Here is a 23,360-nt window from a genome sequence, read left to right on the forward strand (position 1 = left end):
AATGAAAAATATCAGTGGCAGTCCATCAGATAAGCAACTTAGAAAGGGAAGCCACAGCTTCCTGGAAAATTAAATAGGATCACTACTTACAATATACTCCTGATAGACTTATAGTGGGTGAATTGCACTTCAAAAGAAACATGCCAATGTAGCAATTGCAAGCTTATACAACAAAGATTTTTTTGATTAAAAATTCTTACTAATATCTTAATTATGGATGAATACTTTCAAATAAATGTCTACATTAATGGGGTGGGGATTTCCAATTAACTAAAACTCCCTTTGCAATTTTGATTTACTGTTAAAATTTAAAGCACTTGCAGACACTTTAAAACACTCACACATTGATAATGGATTGTATTGAATGTTCTCTAATGATTTCACTTTGATGATGGTGGTAGCCCAGATGAAAACCTAAACACCATAAACTACATTCTTTTAAAAAGGAAAAGCTTAATTAAGAATTCAACTATAACACTAGGTAACACAGCAACATTTGTAACACCACAGAAGAGTTAAGACTTGTGTATAAAGTAATTTTAAAATAGCCTTTGTAGGGGCTGGAGAGATGGCTTGGCAGTTAAAAATGCTTACTTCTCTTGCTAACAACCTTGGTTCAGTTCCCAGCTGAGTTGCTCACAACAGCCACATGATGGCTCAGAAACACCTGTAACTCTAGGTCCGAGGACTCCTGTACCCTCTTTTGACATCTGCAGGCTACTGAATGCATGCACTACACATACATACACACACATACAGATAAAATTAAAAGCCCAACTCAATATATATTTATTCTCTTAATTTTTTTTACCAAAATCAAATTCATGTGAAAATATAATTTTTGTTTTACCTCATTCAACTGAACATTAATAAAGATTGCATTCAGTGATTCTTCTCAGCCCCCAAATATGTACCAATACTTGGGATTGTCATGTGTTTATTATGCATATAGTCTAACAGTTATCAATCAACATAATCAGGCCTGGAGAGATGGCTCAGAGAATAAAGTGCTTCATTTGGAAGCACAAGAACCTGAGTTTGAATCTAAAGTATTCACAAAATTGCTGGATGGGCATGACAGGCTGCCTATCGTTCAGTGCTTGTTCAAAAAGTAGCCTTGTCATGAAAGTGACTCAACTTAACAAATAAGAATGCGTATAAAACCATCTTTCCCATGTCGATGCTATGCTACAACTACAACTGTCTAGGAAAAATGGAAGACATTTGGCCAGAATCAAACACCACCATATCTGAGGGCCACAGTGACCAACAACAACATGGAGATGAAACAGAGCCCAGGTGGGCCATGGAGAACTCTGTGAATTATGACAAAACAACTAGTTCTATAGTAGATAGGAGTTTCTTGTCACATAATCAGAGTTGGTTAATCTGCAGTGTATGTACTTATAGGAAGGAAGAATTGCAGAATGGAAGAACTGAAGAATGGAAGAAGTCTATGGGGCTAAGGGAGATTTGCTGCATTATCAACCCAGGAGGAAGTTGAAAACTGAGACAGACCTGAACTATGGGTAGGTGACTACAGTCCCTAGGTCAAATGTCACCTGTTGTCATAAAATCTTCTCAGAAATCCAGCCATGCTCACTCACCAATTGTTATGGGAATCTTATCTATGCTCTAGCCTGATGTCTAATTAGAGTCAGGCATTGGTTCAATGGGCCAGGTTTACATTTAGCTGGTCAAGATGGATCATAGAGTTTCCTCCAACTTAAGAAAGATTGGCTTCCAAAGAATTCGAGGCAAGGCCAGATAGTTGCATAACCGTTTTGGAGCCTGGAGGTGACGGGTATGTCATGGCCATGATGATTGTCTCAGGTTCTTATCTTATAGTTGTCCATGATTTTTATATTATAATAATGGTAAAAGAAATCACTACATCTGGCACTCAACGTGTGGCAGTTGGTTCTGCCATACACGCTGGCTGCAGCCACCACTTCCCCACTATTTCTCCTCCCCGCTCCTAGCCTGCTTTCCTGAATTCAGGGGTTTTTCCATTGTTACTTTCCCAGGCACAAAGTCCCAGTCCCAGGCCAATACTGCTCAGTGCTCACAGGCACCAGAGCTGAATCTAGTCTGGCTACTTTGTGCATTCACTCAGCATGCTGAACCTGAGCTGCCTTAGTGCTGCACCTGTTCCACCTGCTGGTCAAACGTAGTCACTACATCTGAATACCTTTGCACAACCCAGTTCTCTGAGAATTGGCATCAGAGCTGGTAAGACACTTGGGAGTTTTTAAACTGTGAACTAGGCTATTAACTAATTAATTACTTGATTAGTTAAATATAAAAATAAAGTTTAAAAAAGGATAGAAAGGGGGAAAGTATAATTTTAAAATCTTCCCCATGTTAAAAATTGGAAATATCACAATGCAGGGAATTAGACCCCTGATTACTGCTACTCTAGATGGGATGCAAATAGAAAAAATAAATGAGGAGATAAAACAACAAAGCTGGGATCAATATAATGTTGCTCATAATTATTATCAGTTTAGAAATTCAAATTTTATCCTTAAAATGGTTCGTATCAATTTCAAGTATGAGAAATTGACTGATAAGATACAAATCTTAGAAAAACTTGCTATTAACAGATACAGGCCTTAGAAAAGACTTACAAGTAATTACTAAAGAAAATAATACAATTTTGAGTGATAAAATACTAGCTTTAGAAATATTTGCTGATGAAAATAAGAAAAAAATGACTTGTAAATACTTAGAAACCTAGAAAATCTTATTATTCATAGCATATAGGCCTTAGAAAAGGTTGCTACAGATAATATACAAGCTTTACAAGTAATTACTAAGGGAAAATAATAAAATTTTGACTGATAAAATAAAAGTTTTAGAAATATTTGCTGATGAAAATAATTGAAATGTGACTGGTAATATACAAACCTTAGAAATACTAAATAATGAAAATAATAAAAAAAATTTACTGATAAGTTACAAGCCTTGGAAAAACTTGCTAATAATGATAATAAAATATTCAGACATAGACAGAGGAATTTAAAGCAGAACCTACTTCACCATTACATTGTGAAACTGAAGATGATCAGCCCAAGGTTATCAGAAAACCAACCTTAATTTATCCAGTCACCATACAGGAACAACCACAAAATGATAGGTATCCTCAAGGATATGGTATGGAAGAACTTACTGGAATCATGTCAAAATGTTAGCTTGGAGGAGATCTAAGGAAGCAATTATTTCATATGCTATGCATTCACCTTTTGTGAGGCAGCTGTTAAATTCACGGGCAACTAGTAAAAGAATTATTCCACAAGACTGGAAATATTTAGTTAAAGCAGTATTGGAAGTTGGTCCTCAGTTACAATGGAGAACTTGGTGGAAAGATGAGGTTAGGGTTATGGCAAAATGAAGTAGGGCTAGAGATACTAAAATTTACTGAGGTCAATTTCTTGATGAGGGTGATTAGGCTGATGTGCAAAGACAGTCTATATGTGGTGAATACACCTTGGCTCTATGCTGTACAGCACCTTTAAATGCTTGGGATAGAATTGAAGGAGCTGGAAAGAGAATTGAGTCATTTACTGAAACTATACACTGTTTTTTTTTTTTTTTTTCAAAGATTGGCTTCCGCTGTAAATAGAATGATATCAAATTCAGAAGCTAGACAAATACTAATTGAATCTTTGGTTTTTGAACATGGTAATTCACAATGTATAAGGGTAATCAGGCCTTTAAAGGCAAGATCAGCACCCATAGATGAATGGATCCAAAATATAGTTGATATTGACTATCATACTTATGATGATACTTGCCTAGGAGAGGTGATTTCCAAATACTTTAAGAAAAATAAAAATGTCAGATGTTTTAATTGTGGTAAACAAGTCACTTAAAAAGGGATTGTAGGCAACACATTCCTAGAAACAATGTTTTTTCTAAAGATAATCCAAACAGAAGGCCCCTATTGGTGAAATTATTAAGGCCACTCCACATAGTTAAAAGGGAGGTTTATTTTGTGGGGTTAACTCACAAGTGAAGGGATAGGCTACAGGGTATGGGAAAGGTGTAGCGCAGTCCAGTGGTGTTCTCTGAAGAACTCTGCTCGGTCTACATTCAGCATCCTGGGTCCAGGAACCAAAAGAGCCAGCCCATCCAGATCTTGGGTCTTCAGGGTCTTCCCTTGGCCCTGCCTTGTCAGTGTGACAGTTACCAAAGCCTCAGTGGGGGTTGGAACTTCCAGATCAAAGCTGGAATGGCTACCCACTTCAGGCCCCATCCTTCTGGAGTATATAGAAGGTACAGCAAAGGCTGACATTGGACTAATGATTACAGATCAACAAGCGACAGGCAAGGTAACCCTTTGCCATTAGGAAGCACCTTGGGGGGCCTCTTTCAGATCCCATGTCAAATTTGGTTCAATCATGCCCTGTTACTATGGGGGAAACTCTTCTACAGAGCAATTAAAGGAACTAATGTTTACTGTGAAAAATCATACTGCTCATGATGATACAAACACTTTAGAAGATAAAACAAAATTTTCAGGAGAAACTATAAGGCAAATATTTTGGCCAACTTCTATAAATGATCAAAAATCTAAGTTAGAAAAACAAATAAATGGCATTGAAATTGAGAGTTTGATAGACATAGGAGCAGATATACTTATACTTGCACCAAAATCTTGGCATCCAAATTGGCCTCTTTAGAAAGTAAATTTTTAGCTTCTATGGATTGGAACTTTATCTCAGGTAAAACAAAGCACAAGATGAGACAAATGCATAGGGACAGAAGGACAGAGAGGAAAATTAAAACCATATGTGACTACCATAGCAATGAACCGTAGTCAAAAGTTTTCTCCAGTCCCACCCAGATAGCTCCTGTAATGTAACCCATTTCTACTAATCTATGTTTTGCCATGTGTTCTGTGACTTTACCGGTCTGCTGGCATATTGTTTTTCCTCCTGCAGTGGCTGGTGTCTCTCCTGGTGACTTTCTCTTTCTTGTCTCCTTGGATTTCCTGCCAGCCTCTAAGCTGCCTTGCCATAGCCCAAAGCAGCTCATTCATTAACCAATGGGAACAACATATATTCACAATGTACAGAAAGATATCCCCCAGCAATGAACGTATGGGGACATGATTTATTACAGCAATGGAAAACACAGAAGAACATTCCTTCAAACTCAGAAACAAACCATAACATGTAGTATGCTTCTGAGAGAATTATTAGAAGGTATTCTCAAGAGTGGTCACAGACTGTTCAATTGTACATAAATGGGACTCAACAGGTAGTGACCTTTCCAAGGTACCAACAGCCCTACCTTTAAAATGGTTAGTGGATAAACCTGTCTGGGTGGAACAGTGGAGTTTAACATTGGAAAAATTACAGGCATTAGAACTGCTGGTACAGGAGTAGCTAAATGTTCAACATACTGAAGAATTGACCAGTCCTTAGTCTCCCATATTTGTTATTAAAAATGAATCTGGAAAATGGAGAATGTTAACAGATTTGAGAATTACTCAGCCAATGGGCTCTCTACAGCCTGGAATTCCCCAGCCTTCTCTATTATCTAAAGGATGGTCTATCACAGTGATTGATTTAAAAGACTGCTTTTTTTGTTATAACTTTACAAGAACAGGATAGATAAAAAAATTGCCTTCACAGTTCCTACTTATAATTCCCAGCCTGTTAAAAGTATAAATGGAAAGTTCTCATAAAAGGGATGTTAAACAACCCTACCTTGTGCCTCTTTTTTGTACAATAGCCATTGGAAATAATTCAAAAACAGCTTTCTCAATCTATAATTTACCATTATGGATGCTATCTTACTTGCTGATTCAATTGTAGATACCTTAGGAAAAAAAATGTTTAAAGAAATGAAAGTATTGCCTTGCTGAGGCTTACAAATTGCTCCTGAAAAAATACAAAGAGTAGATTCTACTAATTACCTAAGATATAAAATAGGTTTACAAAAAATTCAACCACAAAAGGTAAAAATCAGAAGTGATCAATTGAGAATTCTTAATGATTTTCAAAGATTGCTGGGAGATATTAACTAGCTATGGCCCATAATTAGATTAAAACCCAAGAACTAAGTAATTAATTTTAAACATTATAAGGTAATAAGAACTTAAATAGTCCATGAAAATTATCAGCTGAAGCTGAGAGAGAATTGGCTCTGTTTAAAAAAAAATTCCAGGATGCACAAGTGGATCACTTGGATCCAGAGTTGATTGTATACTAATCATTCTACCTTCTACTCATTCTCCTACTGGAATTCTTATGTAGAGAGAAGACAACATTTTAGGATGGATATTTTTGCCACATAGAGTAAAAAAAAATAAAGATCTATGTTGAAAAGTTTTCTGAATTGATTCTAAAAGGAAAATTGAAACTTATTAATTAACAGGAATGCCCCCACCAAAATTGTAGTACCTTTAACTAATGCTCAAATTTCCTCATTATAGACAGAAAATGAACTCTGACAAAGAGCTTGCAGTAATTTTTTTGGGAGGGATTAACAACAAATACCCCAAAAGCAAAAGACTTCAATTTATAAAAAGAAACAGTTGGGTCCTTCCTCACATTGTACAGGGAACACCAATATCTGCAGCCCCTACATTCTACATTGATACAAATAAATCAGGAAAGGCAGATTATAAATCAGGAAATTTAAGTAAGCTGTCTCAAAGTCCTTATGATTCTGTTCAAAAGTCAGAATTGCATGCTATTATGGTATTATTAGATTGTCCAGAACATCTTAATATAGTTACTCTTTCTCAATACAAAGAAAGAGTTGTTTTACATATTGAAATCACTGAACTTATTCCTAATGATTCAGAATTAACTTCTTTATTTATTCGATTATAGGAAATAGTCAGAAATAGAAATCATCCCCTATATACAATACATATCAGATCCCATATGAGTCTACCAGGCCTTCTAGTACAAGGTAATAATGAAATTGATCAACTATTGGTAGGAAATGTGCTAGAAGCCTTGGAATTTCATAAGAAATGTCATGTTGATAGCAAGGGTTTGAATAAAGGTTTTTTTTAATTTTTGGCAGCAAGCCAATGAAATTAAAAGGAAATGGTCTACTTGTTCCTTGAATAACCAAACTCCACTACAAGCAGGAATTAACCCTAAGAGTAGTTAAAGAGATTAAATTTGGCAAATGGATGTATTTCATTTTGCAGAGTTTAGAAAAATATTACAGGTATACCAATACAATACAACAGGACAAACAGTTATAGAAAGATCTAATCATACACTAAAAGATATGCTTAATAAACAGAAAGGGGTAATAATTACCCCTAGAGATTACACAATTCTTCATTACTTTCAAATTTTTTAAATGCTAATAAAATGGAACAACAGCTGCAGAGAAAAAATTGGATAATGGAAAAAAAACTGCTGAGCTAAATCAGCCTGTATACTTTAAAAATGTGTCAACCTCAGAATGAAGACCAGGATATGTGTTACATTGGGGAAGAGGTTTTACTTTTGTTTCCATGGGAAAAGAAAAGCTATGGATACCATCAAGATTGATAAAGATTTAAACAAGAGATATTTCTTGATTAGGAGAGGTGATAGTTCATTAAACAACATGGCAATTCAACCTGGCAAAAAGAAATCTCCTCTAAATTAAGGTAGGAGCAGGATTTTTTTTTGTCTTTCCAGGAGAATAAAAACATTCAACTAAGGAACTATTATATTGTCACTAATCTCATATCCCTTGCATTTATTTTAACTCTTTAAAACTTTTCTTAAGGTATAAATTCTGTTTCAAAATTTAAATTTTCTGTTTTGATATTAATGGTCTGTAGAGTATTAACAAATTCTAACCATAGGCTTCATGTAGCTTCCTGTACATGATTTCAGGCTTGAGTCTGAAGCAGGTGTTTAGAAATTAAGCTTTTATATCTTGAGTGTACTTAATAGATTATGGTCCTTTAGCCTTCCCAAGTTCTGCTGCATATGATATTAATGTTATTTTGGATTCCCTTGGAAGTCTTCAAAAGATGATGGGTACCACAATGATAATTCTATTTGGATTGTGATAATGCCAATAAGCTGACAAACACTATCCAAAGATCAGCTTTGGACTACAAACTGTTCATAACAATCTCAAGACAGTTAATTAAGATGGTTCAGCCTATTAGACTATTTCAACCAGGACTTTAGATAGCCTTTCATTGTCCCATCACACCATGACTGGACAAAAGTTGGATTCCTCAGGACTTGACCATTATCTCTATTTTCTCAGGGTCCCCTAAAGATGCCAGCATCCCATATTAACAGGAATAGTCTGGAAAACATGATGTCAACATTCTTTTTTTTTTACGTTTTTTTTTTTTTTTTTTTTTCAAGACAGGGTCTCTCTGTGTAGTTTGGTGCCTGTCCTGGATCTTGCTCTAACAACCAGGCTGGCCTGGAACTTACAAAGATCTGCCCGGCTTTGCCTCCCAAGTGCTGAGATTAAGGTGTGTGCCATCACCGCCTGGCTAATGTCCACATTCTTAGGAGTTGGTGTGGATGGGTTTTGGTCATTCAGTGGATTATAGATATTTGTTGTTGTTCAAGGGGGCTCATTGCAAATTGTTACTGGTCATGATTAAGAAAATGCTACTCAAAGGAGATTAGATTTTGAGGATCTCTTTCTGAAAAGTAAAAAGGGGGATATAGGAACAGTGGGGGAAAAGGGGTAGATTATTGAATCTACTTTAATCACAACTATTAAGCAACTATTAATCTCAAAAAATTTTACATTGTTATAGAGTTTTGTATGTTGATATAAACTTAGTTATTTTTGTTATGCTGTATATAGGCTTCTACTCTTTTTAAAGATATTTTTTATATTGATATAAATTTAAAGATATTTTTGTTATACTGTATATATGTTTCTAATTTTTCCTAAGGTATTGTACCTATGCAGCTCATACCTATGCAGCTGTTTAATTATGTGATATGAAGTTTCAGTCCTTGAAAACTATTTATAATAATAAAGAAATACAGGTTAATAGTCACCCCTAACTATCAAATTTATAGTCACGTTAGTTATGCTTTCAAGGTCATACAGAGATATATTTTAGATAGATAGGTGATCTTCACTTCAAAGACCTACAGAATATGCCTTTTAAAATGTTTAAATAATTCAAGACTTTTCTTGACAGTGAGACATGTCTACTCCAATGACAGCACCAATTTACTTCAAGAGGATAATGGGCATTGAAGAAACTTTGTATGGAGTTTGCTTTTTTGTGGCAAAAGCTAACCATTTAGGCAAGAAACTGCACTTGCCTCAACTGCTGACAGTATGCTGTCCAAACTGGACAAACACGACACAAAGAAAAGTGACTACCAAACTTTGCCAAGATAGGGTAGGACAGTCCTTAAAAACTTCCTGTTTCACAAAAGTCTGTCAGGTATTCTAGGCCTGTAGGCTGAAGATAAATGCCTCAATGTTACAGAGGAACTTTGGGTAACTGTCCAAGCAGTCAGCTGTTTCTGTCATTTCTCTTGATTTTGGAAATTGCTTGCCATATACTTCCTGCTTACTTGGGTAATATCATATCTTTCTCAGATTTTTGATGAGGCTGAAGACTAAATAGTTACAGTTGCTGTTGTCTCAAATCATGGTAGAAGGTAAATTGGGTACAAAACTTTGGACTCCTCGGGAGAGGGCAGCTAATGGAGTAATCTCTCTAAATTTGCCAACTATATATATGGACTGGACATTGAGAATGTATTTCTTACTTGATAATTGTTCTTGTTCTATGTAGTTTCATTTTTGTTAAGGTTATTATCTTTCCTTTATATTTAAACATTACCTGATAATCATTTTTTATAGCATATAGTTTTACTATGCTAGAGTTAGAAACTTTCCTTTTTAATTAGACAAAAGGGGGAAATGTTATGGGAGTCTTATCTATGTTGTAGCCCAATGACGAATTAGTGTCAGGCATTGGTTCAAGGGGTGGGGTTTACATTCAGCTGGTCAGGGTGGATCATAGAGTTTTCCCAGACTCGAGAAAGAGTGGTTCCGGAGAAGTTGCCTGATCCTTTTGGAGCTGGGCAGTAAATGGTGGCAGGTGTGTCATGGTCCTGGTGATTGTCTCAGGTTTTATCTTATATTTGTCCCTGAGTTTTATATTATAATAAATGGTTAAAAAATGCTACAACCAATATATTCTTCATGACTTCTTTCATGCTACAGTAGCCAAGTTCAATAGTACTAACAGTAACCATATGGCTAGCAAGGCTGGGAAAAGTTCCCATCTGTCTCTAAAGAGCAGTGGTTCTCAACCTTCCTAATGCTGTGATCCTTTAATACAATTTCTTAAGTTGTGGTGACCCCCAACCATAAAATTATTTCATTGCTATTTCATAACTGTAATTTTGCTACTGTTATGAATCATAATATAAATATCTGATATGTAGGATATCTGATATGTGACTCCCACAGGGGCTGTAACCCATAGGTTGAGAACAGCTCCCATAGAGGAAAAATTGCTGATCTTTTGTTTCAATATGTTAGTGACACTAAAGAGAAGAAAGAAAAAGAACTTACTATGTAATTCACTGCATTTGCTAATTGATATGTATGGTGGGAGAGAAAGAGAGGCATGGCATCAAGAATCTTGGCTTCTTTGCTGGTATCTAGGTCTACAATGCCATTAGCAATGTATTCAGAAAACAAATGAAATGGGTTTGGTTTAGGGTAGACATATCCTGAGTTTGGCTATGGACATGCTGGGTTTGAAGGGTCTTGGGAGTTTTAGAGGATATTCAATTGCATGAGGGACACAGGAAATGAGAAAGGGGTAAGGAGAGGGAAGGAAGGAGGGAAAGAGGGAGAAAGAGGAAAGAAGGATAGAGAGAGTAAGGAATAGAGAACCTAAATTAAATCAATTAGAGCAATAAAACACACACACACACACACACACACACACACACACACACACACTCAAGAACCTGCTTACAAAGTGTTAGAAGTCTCTCAGGGTTTTCTCATACACAGACTATAAACTCAGACTTCTTACAAGAAGCCAGTACCTGCGTATAACCCAACTAGAACAAATTAGCCCTCCTTTGTGCTCCTTCTGGGCTCCCTAAAGACAAGTACTATATTTTATCTAATGGTTTTAATTTTAATGAGGGCATCACAACTATGGTAGTAGTCATTTTGGTACCCATACATAGTAAGTGTTGAATAATTGTTTTTTTTTTTTTAACTTGACTGAGTTGAGAGGTACCAGCTTTGTTGCAGATGGTGTTATAGCAAGAAGAGAAACTCAACACTGTTACAGCTGAAAGAGAGTTTAGAAAGATCAGACTGGCAAATCAACCATGAGCTTATCTCTTAAGAAAAGCCTTGCACAAAAAATGCATCTGCTGTGATTTTAATGGAGACTCTAAGACTAGAGAGGTGCTCTGTGGGGTCCCCTAGCTAACCAGAGCTGTTCCTGAACTTAATTATGGATTCCTTCTTCCCCTTCCAAACAAAGAATATAGGTAGAGGCCTGGGAAGAAAACACAAGAGTATTCAGTTATTTTTACATAAGATCTATAGAATGGGGCTTCATTGCTTTATCAAAGAATAGACCCTGCTACAGTTAAACAAAAGTGCTATTTAAGAGAAAAGCAGGCTTCTAAAATAGCTGCTGTTTGTACTTACGGGCAGAAAACCCCCAAAACACTGGACTAGTGGGGTGGTTCAGTGGGTAAAGTATGTGTCATTGAGCCTGACAACCTGAGTTCAGGTTGAGGACCCTCACAGAAGAAACAGAAAACTAATTATCACCAGTTGCTCTCTAATGTACACACACACACACACACACACACACACACACACACACACACACACACACACAACACACACACACACACCACACACACACACACACACACACACACACACACACACACACACACACGAAAGGGAAAAATATCCGAAACAAAACCAACTAGATACCGTGTTCACTGTGGTGTGTCCTCTGCCCTGCAGCAGCAGATGGCTGGCTTATGGCATGGCCAGGCTGCCTTGTTTAACCTTGGACATGGAATAAAAGCCTAGTGCACATGATGTAATCTTAAAAAACGAGGCACAAATTAATATATGTGATGGATTCTCAGAGTGTACGTCTTACTAATGGAGGTACAGGGAGGCTTTCTCATCTTCGTGTAGAGTCCTGTGAGAACAACCACACATGGAAAGACCTAGCCACAGGAGCCCAGCCTGCAAAGCCAAGTGCCTTCAGTTGCTCCACCACAGAAATAATATCTAGAAGACCATTTCCTTCCGGGCTTCTTGTTAAATAGTCTTCCTTTAAAAACCACTCTCAGGTCATGAGACTTGTTTCCAGAAGCTGCCCCAATCACTGAGAAATCAAAGACTTTGTTTCTTTCTTGTGGCTGGGCAGCACAAGGGCAGGGGAGCTCTTCTGCTCACTGACTGCACTTGGCCTTTTCTACCGTGCAGACAAGTCACTGCTGGCCCAGGGCCGTCTTCCTATTCTGTATTCCGTGTATTTAATAGTGTGTCCTGTAATTATGTGATGGATCACACTGGGGCTGGCCTTACAGCCATTTTGTGGGTTATTTTTGTCCTTAGACTCAGCTAGAGTCTCTCTTTCTAGACACAGTCCAGATCCTGCCACCATCTGGTGACACAGCACTTCCAATGCTCTGCCCTGCTGTGACACAAAAGAATAGCCACAGGGCAAGGAAGCAGGAGCAGCCAAACTTCATTTTCATTTAACTAATTCCACCCCCCCACCTTTTTTCTGCTAATATAAAGGTGAAGCTTGAACTGGGAATTCCTTCCAACAGTTATGTAGCTATTTTCCCTAGAAATGTACTTCTTGTCAAAGACATAAGGTAGATTTTTAAATAAATTCAAAGGGAAAAGCTGGCTTTGAAGTACCAAAACAATGAGCTGCAGAAGGACTGTATGTATCTAATATACATACATTGCACAACTGAATGAAAATCAGCTTGGCTGATCATACAGTCATAAGCTTGACCTGATTCTGAGATCTAAAAATATTTAGATTAAATGTTCAACAATTAAAGGACACATTGTCCTCTCTAAAAATGTGAAAACTTGATGAAAATTGGCTACCCATAGTGCAAGTTTCTCAATGGATGTCCAATAATTAATTATTGAATATATTCAGTTATTAAAAAATCATGAATAAACATGAACAGGCAGAAAAATTTTAAATGTAACTTTCAAATAACACAAACTAATGAAATTCTATCATTATATTAAAAGATGCTGAACATGACTGAACAACATGAAAAGTTTCATGAACCTTCTGCCTTATTTATTGTTTTTCATGGAATTTTGCTCCCTTGTTCTGGTCTTTGTGTTCTCTTTGATTATTTCATTTGGGAATATGGTGGCTTGAATAAGAATGACCCCCATAGGGCTTATATATTTACATGCTTAGTTCCCAGTTTGTGGAACTATTTGAGAAGAATTAGGAGTTGTGACCTTCATTGAGTAAGTGTGGCCATGTTAGATGTTCCAAAAGCCCATGTGAACCAGTCCCTCATCTTTTCTTCTTCTTCTTCTTCTTCTTCTTCTTCTTCTTCTTCTTCTTCTTCTTCTTCTTCTTCTTCTTCTTCTTCTTCTTCTCCTCCTCCTTCTTCTCCACCCCCCCCCGCCTCTCTCTGCTGGCTAGCTTAGGATTGGGATGTAAAGTTCTACTACTCTAATACCATGACTGTCTGCTTCCATCTATAATCACCATGGATTAATCTCTGAAACTACAAGCAAGCCCCCACTTAAATCCTTACTTTTATAAAACCTGCCTTGGTCATGGTGTCTATTCATAGCAATTGAACAGTAATGAAGACAGGATGGACAGACAGGTAAGAGTTTATTGGGTTTTTTTCAAATATTTATTTATTTATTATGCATACAGTGTTCTGCCTGCATCCCTGCAGGCCAGAAGAGGGCACCAGATTTCATTACAGATGGTTGTATACCATCATGTGGTTGCTGGGAATCGAACTCAGGACCTCTGGAAGAACAACCAGTGCTCTTAACATCTGAGCCATCTCTCTAGCCCGAATTTATTGGTTTTTCTAGTAATTACACAAGATTGGTATGGTGGTCGTGGGGACGACAGAAACTGCAAAGTGACATCCACAGATTTCTCTCTCTCTCTCTCTCTCTCTCTCTCTCTCTCTCTCTCTCTCTCTCTCTCTCTCAACTAAACAACTATTACCAATGTAAGCAAATATGGAGAACCTATGTCATGAAAAAAACAAAAAGGCTCCATCTGCTTTCATACTGTGAAAATTCATGCAGAATAATTAACCTTCAAGGATGAAAACAACCAGTGATATTAATTATAGATTCTTAAGGAAAATTTAAAATATTTTGTGCCTTTAAAGACAATGGATGCCATGGTCTCCATGCTTTGACAGAAAGAAGAGTGTTCTTCAGAGGATGGACATAAAGTGGATATGATTACTGCATACTATATTGATTAAAATATGTAAATGTTTAGTGGGTAGATGTTGCAGATGCCTGCTTTTTGGATAAAATAAAAATAGTAACTAACACAATTTAAAGCATGTTTGTTAAAATTTTTTTTGAGAATATTTCAAGTTTCACAAATATGTGTTTCTGTAAGATCAATTTTGTAAGAATTGGTGACAGATACTCTCAACATAGATTTCCTCCAAAGGAAACTGTCAACTTTCAATGGTAACTACCCTCCGTGCCCTTTGCTTTCTAATTTTTAAACAGCCTAATTTTTAAAGAAAACCTTTAGGTTCTAATTCATTACAGAAATATTCTGAAGATGCTTTTGGTAGAAATAGCCATGGGAGAGCTAAGCATTATCTCTGTTTTTGTGTAGGAAGCTGAGAGCACATGTGGTCATAAGTGAACTGTAAATCTCCTTTATGTTTTTCATTCTCAATACTATTTACACAGCAGGCAACTGGTTAAGTATCTCTCAGGGGTCTTTAAAATAAAAGTAGAAGCTTTATTATCTCATTTCCCACTGTTCTAACAAAAAATAGTATCCTGAAATCTACCAAGTATTTAGTAGAATGAAGTTCTAGAAAGAGCAAATTACAACCTGAAAGTAGCAGTTAGATACTCAATACTGTGAGGAGGGCTGACGGGAAGTCTGCTGAGCAGAACTATCAGATGAGATTTCTAGCTAGGATGGGAAACAGTGGTGTGGACAGAGCAGTGCTTGGTGGCCCCATCTAGTCAACGGGTGCTAATTAAAGGATATGGTCTTTAATCACTAATTTAGTAAAAGAAAGGGAAGAGAGGGTATAAAAACCTTACTTATCTCAGTATAGGTTTCTACTGTGTCCAGAATCAAAAGATTCCATCACCTTAAAAAAGCAGCATTCTCTTTACCAGGTGAAAAGCCTCCAGCGACAGGGGTGCTGCTGAATATCTGCTCTAAGATGGCAAGGAAGGATCCTGTGTTAGGGAAAGATTCAGGTCAGAAGGCCGGGCTCAACTTGTCCTGCATACAGTCTAGCTCTGAAGCACAGAAGACAAAGATTTCAAAAGGGGAAGAAAAACTTCACAGTAATGGTGTCAGTCCCTAGTCAGGCTACATGTTTAACGGGAAGCCAGTTGACCATGGAGGGAGACAACAGAGAGAATATACTAGCAGCCATCTCACAGAAAATTTGTTAACGTTTCTTGAACTTACCCTTCAGAAATAACAAGAATATTTAGCTTTTATAGTCACTGAAGACAGAAGGGTTTGATGACTCTTACAACCAGAAAGATATAGGTGAAACTTGGAGTGAAAGACAAGGATATCATCATAAATGACAAGCTGAGCTCCCAGTGCAGATGCCAATCCTCCAGATGTCATTACAGACTGGTGGACGTTCTAGCTCTGCTAAAGTCCAACGTGCATAAAAACTGCTAAAGACAACATGCTGTAGTCAAGACTGGAGAGTTTCACAAGACTGAACTGAGGAAAATGCAATAAAGTAACTTTTTGTTTTACTAAAATATTAGTCCAAATTAGGGAAATAATTCCCTTCATGAAAATATTTTCCTTGCTCATGCATATACTAAGAGTTTCTTAAAGCAAGACTCAGTGCTGCATATAAAATATCATGCTATACATATTGTGGTTGATAGTATATGGCTTTATTTGGTGGATTAATTGTTACTGAGGGCAATTCAAGTGCTAGTCTTATCATGAGTGTTGAATATTGAATCCAAAATTAATATGTTCCTCTATTTATTAAGCTGTGTGATGTGAACTACTACATGTAATACTATCATTTAACCTAATAATGGTTAATAATCATATTGTCTACTGCCTAATTTAAGACTTTTTTCCATGTGGAAAGATATATTTTTACCTTTGAAATGGAATAATTCACTAACGGGCAATATAGAAAGCAAAGTAAATTAAAAATGAGAATTCTGCCATCGCTAAGGGTCTCATGTTTCTAACAGAGTGAAAACAAACTGAATCGATGGAGCTACTGAGTGTGTCAATACCATAAAGTATAGTGACAATTAGATTTTTACTCCTATACAATCCATGAAGTCCTGGAACCTATTCTAAATCCTGGGGTTTAGACCAGAATTTTCTTAAAACAAAGAACTTTTCCTTTAATATCTGAAATGAAAACATTCATTTTAGCTGTTATTTTAATAACTAATGAGGTTGAGAGGGGAAGCAGACATCTTAACAAGGGCTGTTGGTTAAAATTATGACGAAGATGAAATGTGCGTTATGAATCCTGAGGGAAGCTAGTTTCCCTGCCATATCTTGACAATATGGAGGCATGCTTGGCACAGAGCATACTACTGTAAGTTAGCCAGGTGTGTGTGGGAATCTGCAGGCACTGCAGACATGATACCTGCACACTTGCTGAATGGACATTGCATAAAGACAACATCACCATCAAGCCACATCTCCTGAGCACACGGCAGTTGCTTCAATTTTCTCAAAGCATGCCTAACATGCTATTTCTGAGGGGATGGGTTATAAAAATTAGCTGAAAGCAACAGGTATATGACCCGATGTTTGCTGATGTCATTCATTCGTTCTTTTGTTTTTATTAGCTGATTGAATCAAAGCAAATTAATTTATGATCAATCACCAGCAAAATGCTATGTTTTAACTTACTGAACACAATGTAGGTCTTTAAAGGGGATTTACTGGTGGAGTCTGAAAGACGACTTTCCCCTTAAATTTCATGTTGTCCAAACACTTGCCCATTTGCCCTTAATTTATAGGATCCTTGTCTGGGAGAAGCAGATTTATTCAGTCCTTATCTGGTTTTGGCCACTGCAGAAGATTTAGCTTTGATACTTTGGGTTTAATAAATTTCTGTGATAGAACACTCTGAGCTGCTAGCTTGGAGTTCTAGTACATCCAAGCCAATTAAGGCTTAGCTGATTTATAAAGGAGGGGGCAAAGTGAGGAAGAACACAGATGAATTAAGAGAAACCTAACATATATTATTAATTAGAATTTCAGCCTATAATAAATATGTATATTTAACACTGTTCTCCAGAGAGGTAAGTTAATTACAGACATCAAAAATAGTCCTTGCCTTCTAATAACATAGACATAATTTACTGCTTAAAATACTTCATCATGATCTGAACTTTATTACAGCTATAATTGTGAAATTCCCAGGTTGTTCAAATGACTATTTTCCCCTTCCCCCTCCTTCCTACTTCCCTTCTACTTATTTAATAAGTTATGCTTTGACCTAGTATTACTCTAGGAACAGGACATGAAAAATGGAACAGGACTTATTCTATTTTGTCAAGAAGATAAAGTCTGTAATTTTTATATTTAGAAACTAATATATCCATAATACTTATGCATTTAACTATTTTTACTTTATACATCATTGTATATAAACTGATCTAATTATCAAATAATAAAGAAATAAATTTCTATATTTCATGTCCAATATAATACAGAAACATTGCAACAGAAACAATAACTGACCCAACCAAATTAAAAGGAAAAGATTGCTGAGAAAATAAATTGTCTGAAAATTTGGTACAGAGCCAAAGTTAACAAATTGCTCCAGTGCAGTAAAAATGGATGACTTGAATAAACTGGCTTAATAGAGTGCTCTAATAGATTAATTGTCTATCCATTCCTTTTATCAGAACAAAAATCAACTTATATGGTCAAAAATGAAAATCTACATTAAAATAGTCATGCTTTTGTTTTTGTGGAAGTTATTACAAAGTTAAAAAAATGTATGGGTGTTTGGCAAGCCTTATTTTATTAAATATGCTTTAATTGAATTAAAATATTTTAGCACATGCTCACTGACCAATACACACGTTTTTCTATTTCAAAGTGGGGTTGCACAAGTCTAGGGTTTTTTTTGTTTGTTTGTTTGTTTTTTTGTTTTTCGAGACAGGGTTTCTCTGTGTAGCTTTGCGCCTTTCCTGGAACTCACTTGGTAGCCCAGGCTGGCCTCGAACTCACAGAGATCCGCCTGCCTCTGCCTCCTGAGCGCTGGGATTAAAGGCGTGCGCCACCACCGCCCAGCACAAGTCTAGGTTTTAGGCCAGCAGTCAGGGTGTCTAGGTCAGGCTACATGTATGGAAAATGTGTTCATTCAACTCATGCTCATACTGATATCACAGTGTTGTAAAGCAGAATTGAGATGGAGAGTAACATCCAGAAGTAGAATACATTTTTCATGTCACAAATTTCAGTAGAATAATTTAATATCACACACACACACACACACACGGAAGGGAGGGAAAGAGACAGAGACAAGATCGAGATACAGTAATAAGATGGAGAGGGAATTTTCAATAGAAACAAATTTAATTTTGAATATATAAGTATTTGCCTTCATGAGAGTTGAGTGTCTGTCACAATTTTACAACAAATCATTCAGTTTTGGTGTGGGAAATGGATACACCATCACATGTATAAAAAGCACATCTGTCAACCAAAACTCATGAACCACTTTGAGGGAGATTCCATGGCACGGAGAATAGGAAAATTTGAGATAGTATACCACAGCCCACTTTACTTTGTGAATCAATACACTCTTTTGGTGCATTTCTAAATTCTGCTTTGTCTTTTGCTTCTGAAGGAAAAAAAAAAATGAGAAGACACATTTAAGGATTCTATACAAAATTGTGTTTCCTTACTCCATTCAAGTTATTAGAAATATGCTGATTGTAAATATACAAAATATATGGGAATTTATATTTCATGTAGTTCTCCAGCACCTGTCACATACTTACTCCAACGTGTGTAATTATGGGAAAGAACTCGGTGCTGGCAGTAAGTGCTCTTCTTATGAAATGACTGAAACTAGGATGTTACTTACTAATTGGTTAATTACATTTATTTAAACTTAATTCTACAATTCTGGGTGTATAGGCTCATGAGAGAACTCTTTTCCAGGATGAAAGCGGTGACAGTAATTTAGTGGATCATGAAATGGTGTCAGAGACCGGGAGTGAGGATGAGAATGTCATCTCTTCCCCGCCACCAGCTCCTGCCTAGCATCTCAGTGTGGATCTTCAGTGGTATCTACTGCATGGTGGGATTAGATGCGTGGATGCTTTCTCAGCATTGTACTTGGCCTAAGACTAAGGAAGAACATGTGTTACAGGTAAGCTTGTCATCAAAGTATTATAATATCAGCTTTGAGTTCCTGTGAGAATTCAGATAGAGCATCAAACAACAAGAGCTCTTAAGGCAGAACTGGGAGGCAGGGTACTGTGCTCCATGCTCTTTAATTTTATATAACTTGGGCTTTTAGGGGTACCACTTTGTCCTTCAAATAGAAATATTTGGAATATTACCTATTTGTTCAATGTACCTCACAAGCTGGTTAGGAAACAAACAAAGAAAAAGTCCTAAGGTTAATGTACAACACCACACAAGATACCTTTGTTAGGGTACAAATTCATATGCAAAGATTTTTTTGAACTATTGAAAAACTTGTTTCTAAAGTTGAAACCTTCCTAATATGCTTCTAAAGTTGAAACCCTTCAAAGTAGTTTACCTCACTTTGCTTTTTAAACATTCAGATATCCTCATGTTTGGACTGTTGAGTGTCTTTCTATGGTTTTTTTTGTTTCTTATTAGTTCCATTGTATTTATTTTGTTAAAGCTTCTCTAGAAAAAAGTAATGTAAAAGTCTTCTAAGATGGACTGAGCCCTGAGAACATGTTAACCAAGTCTACTCACCAAGGTTTGTTCATGTTGACTGGTATACACTTAGCAGCAAAGGGAAAGGATTGTCGTGAGAATGTTGAAGGGGCTCCTTTAGTTTGCATAGAGAGACAAAGCATTTGTTGCCATTGGAAAGCAGAACAGGTCTTATCCTTGACTTTTGGAATTAATATTTTGCCTCTGAAATTATAATTCTTTCACTAGTTCTGGACTCTTTGTTAGAAACTTTTTTTTTTTTGCTCTTTCTTTACCCTCAGTGCCCACCATGTATTTTTCTTTAATCACAAACATATGATGAGTAAATCAATCAGTCACTGCTATTAAAGATGTTAATAAAACTACTGCATGGGGATGTGCTATGAGTAGTGAATAAAACTGAGTGAAGATAGAAGAACACAATGTTTGAAAAGTGAGGTCACCACTATTGCTTTATTATCAAATAAATGGATCAAAAAATTCAGTTGAAAAAAAAATGGCTTGAAATACAAAGTTGGGACAGACTATGTAAAAATTTCAGTCTAAGGATTTTAAAATTTATTATATAAACTAGAGTAGTCCCTAAGGTTATTGAGTTGACACTAGTGTGAAAAAATACACTTCATATCCTAAAATCTCTGTCTTGTCTCTTCTCCATATTCACAAAGCTCGTTTCCATAAAGATATCTCCATAAAGTTTTACCATATTATGTCTGATAGTAACAGTTGATAGACAGAAAGCAGAAGGCTAACAGTAAGGAGGAGTGAACACTGATGCTTGGAGGCATTCACCTGTGGATAACAGGCACAAACGAGTCTGGAATGATCTTTATAATGGCTCATTTCAGCCTCTGCTGCACAAGAAGTGTTTTTTTTTTTTTTAGCTATCACAAAGCTTTGGTTAATGTTTCTGAAATTAAAGAGGAGAAAATTAACCCATTCATTTTTATTTTAATTAATGAATTAAACTTGAGCCTAAGCATACAGAAATGCTCAACGCTTTTGCTAAGAATTGCTTATCTGCTGGCTTCTTTTTTAAAAGTAACTACACAGGCACCATTCTTCCCTGCTGGAATTCAAATAGGGGAATTCAGTGATGAATGTAAATGTAATTATAAAAAATGATGGGTGAGCTGAACACAGTTCAGGTACTATACTTTTTCTAAAGGAAGAGAAGAAAAAAAGGAGAAAAGAGAAGCGTATATTACCTATGGCTTAAATTTTTTTTGAATATCAAAACCTTGACAACTTATCGTTAGCAAACATGTGTTAGACAAATATTTAACCCAGCAATGTAAAGTTTTGCAGTTGGGTGAAAACTAAGCAGCTGCCTTTGTATATGATTTAATTGAATATATAATATTCACTCTGCAAGGTCTACAGAAGGGAAAAGGAAACCATTTATGAGAGGAGATACATTTGATGTAAACAAAGAAGCAAAATGTGGATTGACTGGCATTCAACCCACAATCACCTGAGCATGAATAAAGTAAAGAACTGCATTTCCAGACAGATAACTACAAAGGAAATTTGTGTAAGCTTTTATGTAAAGTTTTAAATTATCTTATTAAAACACATTCAAACAGACTTTTCCTGTCAAGTGAATACAAATAAAAGTCAGTGACAAAACTGTATGGATTTAATATGCTAACCAGGCACAATGCACTAGTTTTTAATGCTTATCAGTGGGCTCTAATACTCCATGTGAATAAAATGACTCTGTGTTTACATATGCAACTTGGAATTTTCAGGTTAACTATGAATGCTGCCTTTTGAACCTTCAGTCCATTCCTAAAACTTATATACAAGATATATTTACATATATTTTGTATGTATGTATGTATGTATATATGTATGTATATATGTATATATGTCAAATCATGTGTTTTTTATATATATATATATATATATATATATATATATATATATATACACACACGTATAAAATCAAAACAAACATGGCAAATTGGGAAAAGGATATTTTCTCCTGAAAAATTAATATTATAGGCCTTTGTATGAGATGAAATGGGTGTCTATAAAATAAAAAGCAACACAGCAATATAGACAAGATGCTGACCTCAAGCTAGAGAACAATGAAGTTATTTCAATTATATTATTCCCATTATAAAGTCAACCAAAGAGTCAGATCTTATATAAATCGATCACATCCTATATTTAAATGTTGTAGTATACATTGTTCCCTAATTTTAAAATAATTTCATAATAACACAATAGTAAATGCATTTAATACTTTAAGGATATAGAACAAATAAAGTTAATTCCATAGAAATTAATTTTTTAAATGAGTTTTTTAAATAATCAAATCCTGTATAATACCCTGATATCTTCATGTGTATTATTGTGGACAAATATATATATATTTGTCATGAGCACATTAGGCACACATATACTTTCTGGTATTTATTTTATTTAACATTCCCTTATCTAACAAGTCTCCCTGCAAAGCAGTAATAGCACTAGCTTGGAAACAACTCTTCAGCAGTTAAGATCTACCTCGTATTTTCTAGCCTCTCCACCCCAATTGTTTCCTCTGTCTCCTCAGTTTATTCTCTTGGCTTTGGGGCAGCCTGGGAAGAACCGAGTGTGCATATCTTTCAGTATTAGCACACAGTCTATCTCATCTGCCTGACAATCACCTTTACACTGGAATTTAAATAATAGAGCTAAGCAGAAAGGATGCTGGGTGATAGTGAGTAGCAGGGAAGAATCATGGAGAGGCAGAATGATGGCATGGGGATTCCATGTTGGCACTGGCAGTTGATAGATTTTAGTGATGCTGCATTTCATCAGTGACATTTTCCTGCAATAACATCCTTGCATCTTCTGACCTCCCTTAACCTAAGTAAAAAGCAGTTGTAAGGTAGAAACAGCAGCTCTGACTGGAGAGTACATGAGAGAGCATGTGGCCTATCAAGTCCTCTGACCAGCAGGCAACAGGTGCTAAATAATTACCAGCACTGTTTCTTCTTCTAGGATAGATTGTTGTGGAATATTTGTTTAACCAGGCCAAGATGTGTTACATTGTTTCCTGCTGCATCTGCTAACTATGTGAAGATGTCTTCCATTTGTGTTAATTAAATAAAATGAACCTGCGCACAGAGACATGGGGTTAGCAAATGGTTGACAAGAAGTAGCAGGGAAGAGCTTAGCATTGTTTGGTTTTTTAGTTCGGGTGGTGTGGGAGAGAGTG

At 36.2% G+C, this 23,360-nt stretch overlaps 1 protein-coding gene and 1 long non-coding RNA gene across 2 annotated transcripts in view; one reads left to right on the plus strand and one right to left on the minus strand.

Annotated features, from left to right (window-relative positions):
* Positions 1-23,360, minus strand: part of Cntnap2 (contactin associated protein 2) — a 2,081,518-nt gene that overhangs the window by 983,932 nt on the left and 1,074,226 nt on the right. The gene's annotated exons all lie outside the window — the stretch shown is intronic.
* On the plus strand, positions 1,390-21,629 carry LOC143272296 (uncharacterized). The gene is made up of 3 exons (XR_013049732.1): positions 1,390-1,529; positions 19,397-19,607; positions 21,525-21,629. It is a non-coding gene; the product is annotated as an uncharacterized LOC143272296 (long non-coding RNA).

Source organism: Peromyscus maniculatus, chromosome 3 (assembly GCF_049852395.1).
Source record: "Peromyscus maniculatus bairdii isolate BWxNUB_F1_BW_parent chromosome 3, HU_Pman_BW_mat_3.1, whole genome shotgun sequence".
Taxonomy (NCBI): domain Eukaryota; kingdom Metazoa; phylum Chordata; class Mammalia; order Rodentia; family Cricetidae; genus Peromyscus; species Peromyscus maniculatus.